This window comes from Macaca fascicularis, chromosome 5, assembly GCF_037993035.2.
Source record: "Macaca fascicularis isolate 582-1 chromosome 5, T2T-MFA8v1.1".
NCBI classification, from domain to species: domain Eukaryota; kingdom Metazoa; phylum Chordata; class Mammalia; order Primates; family Cercopithecidae; genus Macaca; species Macaca fascicularis.
In genome coordinates, this window is record NC_088379.1 from 40,369,158 (window position 1) to 40,384,401 (window position 15,244).

Sequence of the window (15,244 nt, forward strand, 5' to 3'; positions counted from 1 at the left end):
ATTGTGAATACTTGGCGTGGAAAAAATGTACAATGTCTAATAATTTTAAAATATCGATTGCATGTTGAAACGATAATAGTTTGGTTATATTAAGTTAAATAAAACATGTTAAAAATAATTTCACCTTTTTAAAGAATGTGGTACTAGAAAATTTTATATTACATACGTGGCTTGCATTCTATTTCTACTGGCGAAGCCCTGATCTAGAGAATGTAGACAGATTCAAAACTTTACCCTAGGCGGGTGCAATGGCTCACGCCTATAACCACAGCACTTTGGGAGGCCGAGGTGGGTGGATTATGAGGTCAAGAGTTCAAGGCCAGCCTGGCCAATATGGTAAAATTCCGTCTCTACAAAAAATAAAAAAATTAGCCAGTGTGGTGGCACACGCCTATAGTCCCAGTTGCTCAGGCGGCTGAGGCAGGAGAACTGCTTGAACCCGGGAAGCAGAGGTTGCAGTGAGCCGAGATCACGCCGCTGTACTCCAGCCTGGGTGACAACGTAGGACTCTGTCTAAAAAAAAAAAAAAAAAAACCAAAAAAACAAAAAAACTTTACCCTAATCAAAATATTATGTACTTTTCCATAAAAGCAAAGACTGGTGGACATGCTACTTCAGCTGTAATGCTAGAGATTTTGTCAGCATTGAGAGGAGAGCCCTTGTTTCCATAAAAATCACATACTGAGTTCAGAGTTGTTGGGGACAAATGGCAGGTCACTACAAGTTCTGCACTGAGAATACAGTTGTGATTTTTGGGGCAAAGCATAAAGCTACCTAAGTGAAACAGTCTAGCAACAATAGTTTCCTTCTAGCAGTGTTTTCACATGTCCCGTTAATAAAAATTCTTAATGCTGATGTGCCTTCAGATAATGGTACTAGGGATCAATAAATATCTGACAGGACCAGAGAGAGAGCTTGCAACCCCAAATCACAAAAGCACCACTAAGCAGACAGACAGACAAACAGACAGATAGATAAAATGCCCTCTTGTAATTTGATTCAGTAAAAGATGCTATGTACCTTTAAATAATTCTGAAGAGGAACGAAAGATTTAAATAAAAATCAGACAAACAATTCCATTTTACCTATGTTCCCCAAATACTACCAAACAAGTCTGACCGATTCCTCCTTCTCAATGTGCCTAGCTCTTTGTCCAACCCATTTTTAAAATAGTACTGCACAGTCCCATAACTCCTCCCCGACAGCCAGTCTAATTCCTCCCCATACACCATCCCGGATCTATTGCAGATCTATGATGCCAGATAAACATTGCTCTGGTCACAATCACCACCTTATCTAAAATCTCCAGAATTAAGTTGTTTCAACCACTAACAATCTAAGACCCAACTGATTCTAGAATCTCTCATTTATCCTCTTTACCTTCAAATAGCTACTTCCCTAGAAACTCAGTGCAATGCTATAAAACCCAATACTCCCTTTCTATACAAATAGCTTATAATAACCCCTTTATTATCCTAAAGTGATATTCACAGATAATATAACCTATCTGAACACATAAATTCTAGAAAAGGGGGAATAAAAGGAGGGAAACATTTCAATAAGCAAATTCTCTGGCATGACTATTCCAGCAGTCATAACAAACAGGTATCAGACACTCACCTATGTGTAGAACCATTGTTAGTGCAACAGCTATAAATGCAGACTGAAAAAGGCATGTGTTGTATTGACAACTCAGACATGATTTGCACTGCTGCCAATAACATCAATTGCAAAATGCTGAACAACTCTTTGGAATATTCCAAAAAATATTAAATACACTTGTCTTTAAATGAGAAGGAGTTTTCACTTCTGGAACACATAGTGTATATTAAAACCAAGTTTAGAATTTCTAGGGTCAGATAATTATACAAAAATGTCTTTAACTACATGAATATTTGCTAGGGTATTTAAAAGCTCTGCAGAGTAAGACAATCTTTGTTGTACAGGGTAGTCCTAAGTACTGCAAGACATTTATCATCCCTGGTCTCCACCCGATTCAAATAGTGGGCCCCTTCCACACTCCCCTAGTGGGAGTTCTAGCCACCCCCAAACCCCAACTTTGAAAATTATGACCTTGGCCCAGAGTTATCTCTTCCTCTTAACTCATTTGACACTTAAATCCTATATGATCTTGAACCAATACTTAATGTCTGGAAGCCTATTTGACTGTCTTGTTGGACTGTAAATTGTGGTTACCATCAATCTGACAATTACTATGACAACAGAATGGGGTATCATAGGCTGCTTGTTTGCTTTGCTTAGTGTCTAGCACATCCTAAGCGTTCAGTAAATGCTAATTAAGGCCAGATGCAGTGGTCCACGCTTATAAATCCCAGCACTTTCAGACGCCTAGGCAGGCGGATTGCTTGAGGCCAAGAATTCAAGACCAGCCTGGGCAACATAGTGAGAGCCCCATCTCCACAAAAAAATTTAAAAACTAACCGGGCATGGTGGCAGATGCCTGCAGTCCTAGTTACTTGGGAGGCTGAAGCAAGAGGATTGCTTGAGCCCAGGAGTTCAATGCTGCAGTGAGTTGTGAGACAACTGGCGAGACCTTGTTTCAAAAAAAAAAAAATACTCACTGCTATTATTGTTGTTATTTTTTTTCTTACCCACGCTTGTTTCCTCAACTAGGCTGTAAGCTTTCTGGACCAAAAGCAGTGTCCTGGAGATCTTTGTATACCTGGCTTAAGTAAGTACCCAGTAAATTTTGGTAGTTCACATCCTCTGTATCCTTTCTCTGCCCTATGCTGATTTCTTGTGAAAACATTCACAAATAGTAGGCTGAGTCCAAGAATGGAGCTAAAAACTGTAATTATATAGAAAATTATCTTTCTGACATTAGTGAAATCATCATCATAACCTGCCAAGCAGAGGAAAGGCTGTCAGAAAAACTGTCGGCCGATGCTCTCGAAAATCTACAAGATTATATTAGTGATGAATACTTTTAAAGTAGACATTGCATTCCAGGATTAGATCTATCTACAAATACATACTGATTCCCTCTTACTTTAAGGTTTTAAACATTTTCCCCTGGAGAACTAAGCCTTATTTCCAGATCTATAAAATGAAGTACTTCTATCAGATGACTCGGGTCCTTCCGAAGTATTAACGCTATATAGCATTTATTGAATGCTTATTATGTGCCAGGCATTGTGCTAAGTAGGTACTTGATAAGGATTATCTCACTTATCACCGCCAGCAACCCTATGAAAAAGATACAGTTATTATGTCAGTTTTACAGATTAAGAAACGGAAGCAGAGGGTTAGGTAACATGCCAAAGATCCCACCAGAGGCAAGTGATGGAGCTGGCATCAGCTGTTCACCTCTAAAAATGAGGCTCAAAACCGCTATACCATGTTTTTTGGACTCTTCTCTTGAAGTTGACTCAAATAGCCTAAATTAATTAATGCCACAAGACAATTCTCACCACATTATTAGGGTTCTTTTGAAGTTTGTGTCCAACATTCTGATGTACATGGCAACTAAAAACAAAGGGGGCTGTCAACTGCTGGCAGGCAAAACCTGAGTCCTCTCGTTGCTTGTAGCTCAGAAAAGCAAAATAAAGCATACTTGAGAACATATGTGAATTTAATTTTTTTTTTTTTTCTTTTGAGACGGAGTCTCGCTCTTGCAGACTGGAGTGCAGTGGTGTGATCTCAGCTCATTACAAGCTCCGCCTCCCGGGTTTATGCCATTCTCCTGCCTCAGCCTCCTGAGTAGCTGGGACTACAGGCGCCCTCCACCATGCCTGGCTAATTTTTTGTATTTTTAGTATAGACAGGATTTCACCGTGTTAGCCAGGATGGTCTTGATCTCCCGACCTCGTGATCTGCCCGCCTCAGCCTCTCAAAGTGCTGGGATTACAGGCATGAGCCACCATGCCCGGCTACATGTGTGAAATTTTAACTCACTTTGGGGGTGGGTTTTAAAGTCAGAAAATAAACCAAAATTCAACAACAGTTGACTGCTTTAAAACAAAAATCCTTTAAATTGCCTGCTTAGTGCAATACATGCAGTTTCGGTTAAACAAGTAAAACGTGCATAGTCTTGTAATGCATGCATAATGTGGAGTATATAGTAAGTACATGTAATGCAAAACTTTATTCCAGTGTTTTTATTTCTGCACAGAAGTGTACACACTGAATTGGCATATAACATTGTACTCTATGGGAATAAACTTGAATTTCTTACATTTTTGGGACATTAACCATTACTGGTAATAATTTTTTTGTCATTCACAGAGCTAGTCACTGCATACTTGCTGTTAAAAATCACAACTTTGAGAGATCTAAAATTTACTACTTATATAGTCTAAAACAGAGAGAAAAAAGTTGTGGCAGTAAAGGTCCAAGAACTAATCCTATCACTAATTTCTTTATCTTTCGCAAAAATACTTAAAGACATTGATTTATGATCCTAGCTCTTTATCTTACTCCATTCTGTGTTCTCCAAGTGAGATTTCAAAACCAGTTCCAAGAACACTATCAAACAAAGAAAAACATGCAAAGACAGAAAAAAAAAAACCCTATTTTCTGAAATGTATCCCAGGGGAAAACACCAACAACTGGAAAAGAAGTATTTTCAAGACATAACATTAAATGTAGATTTTTCCATTTAAGAGTTATCTTTATAACACTTAATCAGAAATTTTTTCAATGAAGCAAAAGTTTTATGCTTCCCCCACAAATATACCTGATCCCCAACTTTCTTTTTTTAATTTTTTTGAGACAGAGTCTCACTCTGTTACCCAGGCTGGAGTGCAGTGGCACGATCTCAGCTCACTACAGCCTCTGCCTCCTGCATTCAACCAATTCTCTTGCCTCAGCCTCCTGAGTAGCTGGGACTACAGGCATGTGCCACCACACCTGGCTAATTTTTGTATTTTTAGTAGAGACAGGGTTTCATCATGTTGGCCAGGATGGCCTTGATCTCCTGATCTCGTGATCTGCCTCCCTCGGCCTCCCAAAGTGCTAGGATTACAGGCGTGAGCCACCGTGCCTGGCCTGATCCCCAACTTTCATATTCCAAAGGCATTAACATCTGCAATTTAGAAATAACTACAATGTTTAATGCTTCTAAGATGTGCCAATTTAAAATATGCTATTGGACAACTATAAAGGACTAAGTTAATGACCCCAATCAACAGCCTCTCTGCATCCTTGCCCTCTGCTCTGTAACCTTGCAATCCCTTTCCCCTGGCTCTGGTCTCAGTTGTGTTACTTATTTTGGCCAACTGGATGTTAGCAAATGGGATGACACAGAAGCTCAGAATGTATGGATCCATTTCTACTCTCCTGAAAAAGACAGGATCTGTGCTACTGCCATGAGAACATGCCTAGGCCTGTCGGAAGGGTGTTGGGAGACTTAGGTAGGATGGCTAAATCTTCTTGGTCCAAGGCTATTTTTGACCACCCTAAGCCAGCCAACCATTAAACACGTGAAAGACCACTGCAAAGATCAGCAGATCTGTCTACTACCCCTGCAGCTAACTGTAGCCACACGAGTGAGCTCAGCAGAGACTACAAGAAGAACCACTCAGCCATCCCAAAAATACTAATGGCTACAGTTTAAGCCACTGAATTTTGGGTTACTTCATTATGCAGCATTAATTGTGGCAATACATAAATGATACACTGGTTATACCCACAACAACCAAATGAGATTGTAGAAGAGCTGTGGGATGAAACCTAAATTGATCCAGGAAAGGTATAATGCTATGTGAGGATCCTGCAGGGGGGAATCTATTTTTTAGTCTTTTCTTTGAGGTTTATGTCCTCCCTAGGTTACACAGGGCTGTCTTGATTAATCTAGCCTGCATCTTTAGTCTCTACTGCTAACTGTTCATTCACAGCACATCAGCATTTATACTTTGCATATTAGAATATGCTGTGACAAAGCAAATTTTAGGTATTTATTGTAAGGACAAATAAGCAGCATTATTTCTATCAGAAAAAAATCAAAAACAAGTTAAATGTCCATCATTAGGAAACTGATTAAATAAAGGATCACATCCTACAATGAATACTATGCATCATCTAAAAGTGAGGATGCTTCTGTATTTAATTGCACAGAAAGATATTTACTAAATAATACTAAATGAAAAAAACTAACTGGAAAACAGTATGATGAGTATATAGGCATTCCTTACACAATGCTTTCCATTTTTCTGTTTGAAATTTCTCATAATAAAAGTTGGGAGAAAGGCAGTACGTATACTGGCATTCTTTTATAAAAATATTGTTAAATCTTTTTATGGTAAAATAAAACACAGATTAAGAGAACCACACAAAACAAATAGCTTATTATAAAGAAAACACTCATAACCACCACCTTAATCAAAACACAGCTTTCGCTTGTTACTGTAGAAGGCCATCCATGACTTTCCCTTCCTCCAAAGTAAACAAACTCTTGAATTTATGGTAATCATGGTAATCAGTTCCTGGCATTTCTTTATGATTCTGTTACCCAAGTGTACAATCCTACTCAGCATAAGTGTTGTCTATTTTTAAACTTTTGATGTCTTTTAAGTTACATTTAATCTATATCGCCTCTATCCTTTTCTTTTCCTTACAATTAATTTGTTAAAGAATCTGGGCTGTCTGAGGTATGAAGTTCCCACAGTATGAATTTTGGTGGTGCATGTTTAACTCGTTTCTCCAACCTCTGAATTTCCTGCAAATTGGAGCTAGATTCAGAGGTTTGAACAGACCGAAATTCAGTCTGTGGTGGTATGATCTTTCATTAGGAAGCACATGGTATCTGGTTTTCATTCATTTCTGATGTTAGCAGCCATTGTTATTCAATGCCTAAATCCCCTAAATCCACAGGGGTTGGAAAATAGTGATATTCCAATTATTTAATTTCATTTTCATCTACTGGGTGGAAAAATTTTAGGAGATGTTTTCCTTCATCTACCACTTGGTTTTCCAGTGGTACAGTTCATGTTCATGTAAGAAAGAAGCTGATTATTTCCTAACTACTTTCAAGATGATGAATTGGTGCTCCATTAACCTTTTTTTCATACTGCAGAACCAATAATTTTTTTTTTCATATCATAACCTCATGGATTTAAACATATTTGCAATTTTATTTTTGGCCAGTAGGAGCCTCTTCAAGTTGGCTCCTAAGTCATTGTGACACGCCCTAATAATCTTTGATAGCTTCCTTGCTACCTATTTATTATCTTGAGATGTCCCAAGCTCATCTTACATCTTTCTTGTTATTTTTGTTGTTTGAAGCTCACTCTGTAGAAGATTCCTTAGGAGGAGCTCATGAGAAGCAATATTTCCTCCACTGATTTTTTTGCATGTTCATAAGTTTGTGTTCTTTATGCTTGAAGGTCAATTTTGCTAGATATAAAAATATTGGCTCACATTTTCTTTCCTTTGAATACCTTAGGTATGTATTTTCTTTCAGCATAAGAGTTTCTGTAAAAAGTCTAAGAACAATCTAATTCTCTATTACTGTTTTCCCTTTTTTGTCAAGATGCCCAAAGGACTTTTTCTTTCTTCTTTTTAACCCATTAGTTTTATTAGAATATCTTGGTATTGGTTGTTCTAAGGTGATATTCTAAAATACATGATTTTCTCTTTCAAAACGTAGTTTCAATTTTTTTTTCCAGAAAACTTTTCTTAAAATATATCATTTGTACCACACCTTTGCTTTGGTTTTCTCCTCTCCTATTATCTGTATGTTGGATCTGCTTTGTCTATCTTCAATATTTGTCAACTTTTCCCAAATTTTACTTCTTTATTCATTTCCTTTGGATTTTTAACTTTATCTTCCTTTTCACCCTCTATTATTTCTCTTAGGGCAATATTTGTGGTATTTAGTTGATTTTGTGCTCCTTCCAATTTAGAATTTATTTTTTAAACGATTTTTTAAAAATTTCTAATTCTTTCTTGAGTTCTGTCTCCTTGTCTCTGAGTTTTGCTAATTCAGATTTATGCTGTTCTTTCATCTCCTGTATAATTTTGTAATAATCTCTTTTAATTATTCTGAAGTAGAATATTATGGTTTTAATCATTTTTAATTGAGCATGTCTTCTGGCATGTTTTCATTGTCAGTAGGGATTTTACTCTATTTCTTTCTTAAAAAATAGTTTATATGGCATTTAACCTTATTAGTGTTCTGTACTTTTATAAAATTTCATATTTATATAATTTCTATAATTTATTTAATGTCTTTCTCTCTCTCCCTGTATGAGGGCAGAGACTATGTCTGTTTCATTCATCAGTATATTCCTAGTGCCTGGCACATTGCAGATGTTCAATAAATCACTGCTAAAGGAACGAATAGAAGAGTTCATCAAAATGTTCATAGTGGTATCTCTGGGTGACAGGATTTAGAAAACGGTCTTCTGATACTTTATAAGTTGTTATTTTTCTAAGTTTTTTCATAATGAGCATAAAACATTTTTATATTCAGAGAAAAAGATTTTTAATTTGAAAAAAAAAAAGGTTTGTACATGAAGCTGGGTATATAGATACCCTGTATCTTTAAAAAAATCAATAAAGAAATGCCCTCTCCCTCACATATGTCTTCTATTCGTAAATGAAAACTATGGGGGAAAAGAAGGTGACAAAGCTGAGTTTTACTAAGAAAGATTAGGTTTAGAGTTTGTGAAAAGGACGACAGCAACCACCCATCTGCTTTCCATGCTATATTTGACAGATTTTACTCTATAGCTCAGAAAACATGTTAATAGGACTTCTTGTAGTGAGAGGAAGGAATTTAAAAAGCAAAGAATCCTGCTGTGTAGTTTGGCACTATATGGAAAATGGCTCACAGTGCCTGTAATTCATGGAACAAAGATAACATCTCTTTGTAAAATCTACACTGCAAATATCTCAAATATATAACCAAGATATGCCAGTGGCAGTGACTTACAATCACCAAACAAAATGATCCCAAACAAGAATGAGGTGAAGCCTTAATTTGCTTAACCGGGCCTTCAAAGACCTATTAGAGAAAACATAAGAGATGAACTGCCTCATAAAGCAGATGGTCTTCTCCAGTTTAAAAAAAAAAAAAAATCAAGATAATTAAAGGAAACTAAGGAGCAAGGATCTTGCTAAATTGGCCAAGAAGATTTTTTTTTTCCCCTGAAGTAGAATGCATGAGTTTTTGAAAGGATTTCATGGTTCCCCATGAGGCTGACACAGGTTATTTGATAAAGTCTACATCAGCAAGGGAAGCTGTCCCAAGGGCAGCTGCCTCCCAGGTAGGATGCAACCCCTGGCAGGCTTTATTCACAGGGGTGGGAAAGAAGGCTGAGGGGTAACATGGCCTTTCTGAAAGAGCACTGGAGTGGGGAGTGAGGACACATGCGATTTGTGTTCTTGATCTGTGATTCTGAGGAACCTGGTTCACTTTTGTTACCTGTTAATTTTTCTTAGAGAAACTCGTCATTCATTCCCCTAGCCTGCCTTGGTAGTGAGAACAGTTGAGATAAAGAGGAAAATATCTGTATACTACAGAGCAGAATTGCAAAATTGTTGGTTTATAATGTAATTTTGTTTAAATAGCTCCATTGCCAGATATAAAGGTCTCATTGTGCAGCAAATTAAAAATTGGAGTAAGGGGAATGAGGTGTTTTGAACCCAGTAGAAGATGAAAAAAATTTCTTTTCTCCTCCAACTGTAAGATACTCGACACTCCATTTCTGTTCTCCTACAAGCTCTAAGATGCTTTTTGAGAGAAAAGAGAGGCAGATAAAAGTGTCTCAAAGGAAACTCAAAGATTCTATGCCAGAGATTGTTAACTGAAACAGGGACAGGAGGCATGAGTCTTTTATGGTCATGGTCAGGATTTATACAGAAAGGCTACTGTCCCCAAATATTGCCACTTGTGGCTTGCCTATGGGGCCTAACCAAACCCCACAGGGATAGGGCCCCAGGAAATATTAAGTATCTAACATTTGTTGAGGGCATACTTTGGGCTAAATACAAAGAGTGTTCATGATCCCTTTCATTTCTCACACAAATCCTAGAACGTTGGCACCATGATGCTCCTCGTTTCACACAGAAGGACACCAAGCTGTAGCAAGGTTAAGAAAACTTGCCTAACATTGGGAAGTTGAAAAGCAGCAGAGCCCAGGCTCCAATCCTGGTCTAATGATCCCAGAATCCTTAGTTTAACATTCTACTCCACTGCCTCTTTCAGGAAGTAGAAAGTGGGATGAAGCTGTTAACATGGAGACTCCAAAGACCTCATTCGCTCAGTTTATCTATCTCTGATCTGATGGTTCCAAGAGAAGGTATCATAACCAAGGAACCAGGTAATGGTTTCTCTTCAACCACATCTCAACAGCAACACAGAGCTTACCGTTGGACCTGCCTCCTAATTATCCCCGGATCTCTTCTTTTTTCCTCACATTCTCTAAATCCTTTGAAGTTTTCATGATACGTCTAACATCACTTCCTCAATCCTTCTGTACGAAAACCAAATCCACTCTTAGTTTAGAAAATTATAGTGAAATCCCATGTCAACACATTATACATATGACCAATTCCAGATTTCACCAAACAGTGGCCTAGAAGACATTTGGCAGTTTTCTTAATGATAACACTAGTTGAGCATCCCACCAAAAATCTGAAATCCAAAAGGCTCCAACGAGCGTTTCCTTTGAGCATCATGTCAGTGCTCCAAAAGTTTAGATTTTGGAGCATTTCAGATTTTGGAGTTTTGGATTTGGGATGTTCAACTGGTAAGTATAATGCAAATACTGCAAAATCCAAAAACAAAAATATGAAATCCAAAATACTTCTGGTCCCAAACATCTTGTATAAGAGACACTCACCCTGTAATTGCTAATATATCAATCACTTCAATCCTCACAACCACTCTGTGGAGAGAAAACTATTATTATCCTCATTTTATAGATGTGGTAACAGGCAGCAAGATAGTAAATAACTGCCACATATGTAGCAGGTGGTGAAGCTATTTTGTTTTAAACCTCTCTGAACCTCAGTTCTCTCCTCTCAAAAAATAAAAATATTTACCTCACATGGTTACTATGTAGAAATGGAATAAACACACAAAAAGCAATTTAACATAGCACTTAGATTCTCCCTCTCTCCTAGTATTTCTGGGATCATTCCAACGTACAATACAGAAACTTTTAATTAGATGGGAACAAGGAGATAAGAGAGATGCTTAGAATTTCTTCACATATGCTGCCTCATTTGTGTATCACAACACCCTTTGGAAAGAAGTAAATATCACCATCCCCATTTTACAGATGAGAGATTAGGGAACTGGCACATGCATGGACATTCTGCTGCTGACTGAAGCAGGATTCAAACCCACACATGCATACTGTTTTTCCAGAGGTTTTTAAGGGGTTGGAGGACAGGGGTAGCCAAGACTTCTAGTTCCCTTCATCTTCCCTATGTAGCCATTCCTACAAATTCCACAAATCCCCAGTGCTCCTGCAACTTGTCAATGTTACCTTTCCCTGAAAAATCAAGACTGAAAACCATAGTCGAAGATAAAAATAGGTATAGTCACAGTTACTAACCATGCACAATTAGCAACTCTTCTAATAAGAAATAAAGAAGAGGGAGGGAGAAGGAATGGAAGGAGAAGAAGGGGAGAGAGGGAGAAATGGTCATGAAACAGAAGTCCAATTGTGAGGTTCTACGTTCTCTCATCCACATCAGGATTTTTTTTTCCACAAAGGTATCAGCTACTTATCCTGGAACAACCTGCTGTTCCTTCTCAGTCCTTCAGCTGGGACCTGCATTTAGAAGCCTCCAAGAAGACATACCTGGCCAGGGTCACATTTCTCAGAAAGGCAGCAGCAGGAAGAATTGAGCCCGGAGGCCGCCACCAGGAACAGGGTGTTTCCCTCAACACAGGATGCGAGCTCACAAAGAAACACTAAGGACCTCCTCTTTCACCAGCTACAGTCTCCTGCTTTCCTCAACAGAACTTAAGGGCAGGAAGGAAAGCGGAAGTCAGGAATCAGGGCCAGGGAAGCTAAAACAAAGGCGGGTCTCTAAAATGCAGACACACACCCGTCCCCTCCTCCTGAGCTCACACCCACAGATTCTTAAGCTGGGAAGAGGACAAGCCACCATAGAATTCTAAGTGCCTCAGCCACAAACTGCCTCAAAACACTGGAGACCTTCTGTGGGCCCAAGGCCATGCTAAAACAAAGTGTGAGCTTGGCAGAGTCCAAAAACTCACAGAAATCTGTTAGGACACACTTACGTGCATCTCTTTTCTAGACGGTTTTCTCCAGAGTCCCAGGTTAAGAACCACTGCACTAGTTGGTCATAAGGTAGGAAAACAGGGCTCTGTAAAAATAAATCATTGCTCTCCCATCAAATCTTCTCTCAACTTCCCTAATTGGGTTAGGTAGACATGCAAGCAATATCCCAGACATTTCTGACTCCATCCTTCCCTGGCCCCATGACCAGTCAGAAACCTGGCACTAATCCATCCTCTGAAGCTAGTAACATGTGAATTCTCATCCTTTCATTTCCACGGTCACCATCTAGGCCAGGCTCTTATTAACCATGCCGAAGGCCTACAGTCCATATTCTGATCACCTGTCTGCCCTCATGCCAATCCAACTGTACTCTCCTGCAGAGCCACCTTCCTAAGAGCATCTACCACCTTTAGCTCCAGGCTATCAACAGCTAGGACCCTGGGGCTGGGCCACCCAGGTTTGAATTCCATCTCCACTGCTTCCTCTGAGTGTCTCTTTAGGTAAGTCAGCTAACCTCCGTTTCCTCCACTGTAAAATGGAGATAATGAGAATATCTATACCAAACGTCTGTTGTGGGAATTAAATAGGAGAGTGTGTGTAAAGCACTCAGAATGGTGATGGCACACAGTAATTGCTGTATAAGTGTTAACTGTCACCAACATGAGTATTATTAAAGCTTTCCACTGGTTACCAAATAAAATATCACTTGCGCCAGGCATGGTAGGTCATGCCTGTAATCTCAGCACTTTTAGAGGCTAAGGAAGGAGGATCACTTGAGGACACTTGAGGACAGGAGTTGGAGATCAGCCTGGGCAACATAGCGAGACCTTGTCAGTACAAAAATACATACATACATACACACACACACACACACATATACATACCAAAACAAAATCTCACTTCACTGATGGGCTCTTACAGCTCTCTACATTCTGTCCCAAATGGGTCAAACTAACCCCAACTTGTCCCTAATCTGCATGGACATAAGCCATTCTTCTGCTACCCGATCTCAAGCAGGGCACCACACCAGTGCCTCACTCTATACTGAAGCTACTAAACATCTCCCACTTACAAGCCTCTTCCGTTTGTTCTGCCTGGGACGCCCCGTGTCGTATCAGGGTCTGTCATACCCTCACAGCTCTCAGAGACAAGATCAAGCACTGATCCCACTTAAGATACTGCCATCATTAATTCCAGCAACAGCACTGAGGATGTCAATATACCTAACCGTTTCTGTGGTCTTGTTCCTACCTGCCCAAGGGCTAATTGGCTGTTCTACCTTAAAGGAGTAACCTCTATTCTCGATAAAATGAGGTAGTTGAAACAAGTGACTTAAAAAGTCTTCTTGTCAAGGTTCTTGGGGTTATACAGTGTTTCCTGTTCCTTCGGGACAATTTTTCTTTCTTTCTTTCTTTTTTTGGGGACAGTCTCTCTCTGTCACCCAGCTGGAGTGCAGTGGCATGATCTCAGCTCACTGCAACCTCTGCCTCCTGGGTTCAAGCGATTCTCCTGCCTCAGCCTCCTGAGTAGCTGGGATTACAGGCACCCAGATAATGAGAATATCTATACCAAATGTGTGTTCTGGGAATTAAATAGGAGAGTGTGTATAAAGCACTCAGAATGGTGATGGCACACAGTAATTGCTGTGTAAGTGTTAACTGTCACCAACATGAGTATTCTTAAGCTTTTCACTGGTTACCAAATAAAATCTCACTTGGGCCAGGCATGGTAGGTCATACCTGTAATCCCAGCACTGGGCTAATTTTTTATATTTTTGGTAGACATGGGGTTTCACCATGTTGGCCAGGCTGGTCTCAAACTCCTGATCTCAAGTGATCCACCCATCTTGGCCTCCCTAGGTGCTGGGATTATAGGCGTGAACCACTGCGCCCAGTTGGAACAATTTTTCATTAAAGAAGAGGATACACAGGGTAACTGCACATATTTTTATTTTTTAAATGAATAACTGAAAGTGTTTCAGGTCTCAAGTCTCCAAGGCTAGGGAAAAAAGTGAAATTTTACTATGTGATACGCAAAATTCTTTTCTCTTTACAATCTGATGACCCTGTGACTTCTAGTTTTTTTCCCAATAAACTAGAGAAGACAATTTTCATTTAATACCTTATATTATCTCCATGATACATATTGCAGAGCCATTTCTACCTTCCATGTGGAAAGTAATTCCGAGTGTTATACCCAAATCCAAGACAGTGAAAAAAAAAAAAAAAAAAAACAGTTCAAATTACTTCTCCCTGCCCCTCAATATAGCAATTCCGGGATAACTTTTTTTTTTTTTTTTTTTTTTTGAGACAGAGTCTCACTCATTGCCCAGGCTGGAGTGCAGTGGCGGGATCTCGACTCACTGCAAGCTCTGCCTCCTGGGTTCACACCATTCTCCTGCCTCAGCCTCCCAAGTAGCTGGGACTACAGGCGCCCACCAGCGTGCCCGGCTAATTTTTTGTATTTTTTGTAGAGACAGGGTTTCACCATGGTCTCGATCTCCTGACCTCGTGATCCGCCCGTCTCGGCCTCCCAAAGTGCTGGGATTACAGGCGTGAGCCACCGCGCCCGGCCCCCGGGATAACTGTTTTCCATAAATGAGCGGAACCAGCCCCCAAGTTTCTTAAAAGCAGCAGCTTGGAACTCAGCCACAAGAAGTTTGAAAAGTGGCAGAAAATTTAATAATACCATTACCTTGAAATCCAATAAAGCCTGTTGGAGCTTAACATTTTCAAGAAATCAGACTATTTATGCTATTACCCCTAGTACTGCTATAATCTCCTATAAAGCCATAAATACACACAATGTAGTTCACCAGAAAACTAAGACCATCATAAAAAAGGCCATAAGGAAGATACTGCCCATGAAGTATGTCTCCATGGTACTTGCTACAGCAAGTTCACACAGAGGCGTTCATTTATTTTGAAAATTACATTTCCAACTCCACAACTCATCACTTTGAACTGTGAACAACTTTTAATACAAGTTACAGCTTTCTTTTCAAAGACTGTTTTCACACAAGA

At 39.3% G+C, this 15,244-nt stretch overlaps 1 protein-coding gene across 50 annotated transcripts in view; it reads right to left on the reverse strand.

Moving 5' to 3' along the window:
- APBB2 (amyloid beta precursor protein binding family B member 2) overlaps window positions 1-15,244 on the reverse strand; it is a 409,320-nt gene that overhangs the window by 227,163 nt on the left and 166,913 nt on the right. For 3 of the 50 annotated variants that reach the window (XM_074039645.1, XM_074039647.1, XM_065544922.1), the window contains exon 1: window positions 11,775-11,914. The exons of the other annotated variants lie outside the window; for them this stretch is intronic. The gene's annotated coding sequence lies outside the window, so the exon portion shown is untranslated. Of the gene's footprint in view, window positions 1-11,774; window positions 11,915-15,244 lie in introns of those variants that run through there. 50 annotated transcript variants of the gene reach the window in all.